The sequence below is a fragment of the Nerophis ophidion genome, linkage group LG20 (genome assembly GCF_033978795.1).
Source record: "Nerophis ophidion isolate RoL-2023_Sa linkage group LG20, RoL_Noph_v1.0, whole genome shotgun sequence".
Lineage (NCBI taxonomy): Eukaryota > Metazoa > Chordata > Actinopteri > Syngnathiformes > Syngnathidae > Nerophis > Nerophis ophidion.
This window is the reverse complement of record NC_084630.1, coordinates 43,359,931-43,360,138: the sequence shown is the minus strand read 5'-3', so window position 1 is coordinate 43,360,138 and position 208 is coordinate 43,359,931.

Below are 208 nucleotides of genomic sequence, written 5' to 3'. Positions count from 1 at the left end.
AAGCGGTAGAAAATGGATGGATGATTAATTGATTGATAGTATTGTCTCTTGAACTACAATATAAGTAATATGTTTTTATTATTTATACTATGAATTACATTAAAATATACTTTGTTCGCATGTCCTCAGGCAGAATTGATGATTCATTCAGCTATCGACTATGTTGAATGTACACAGTACAGTACAATACCAGTCAACTTTTCGGCAA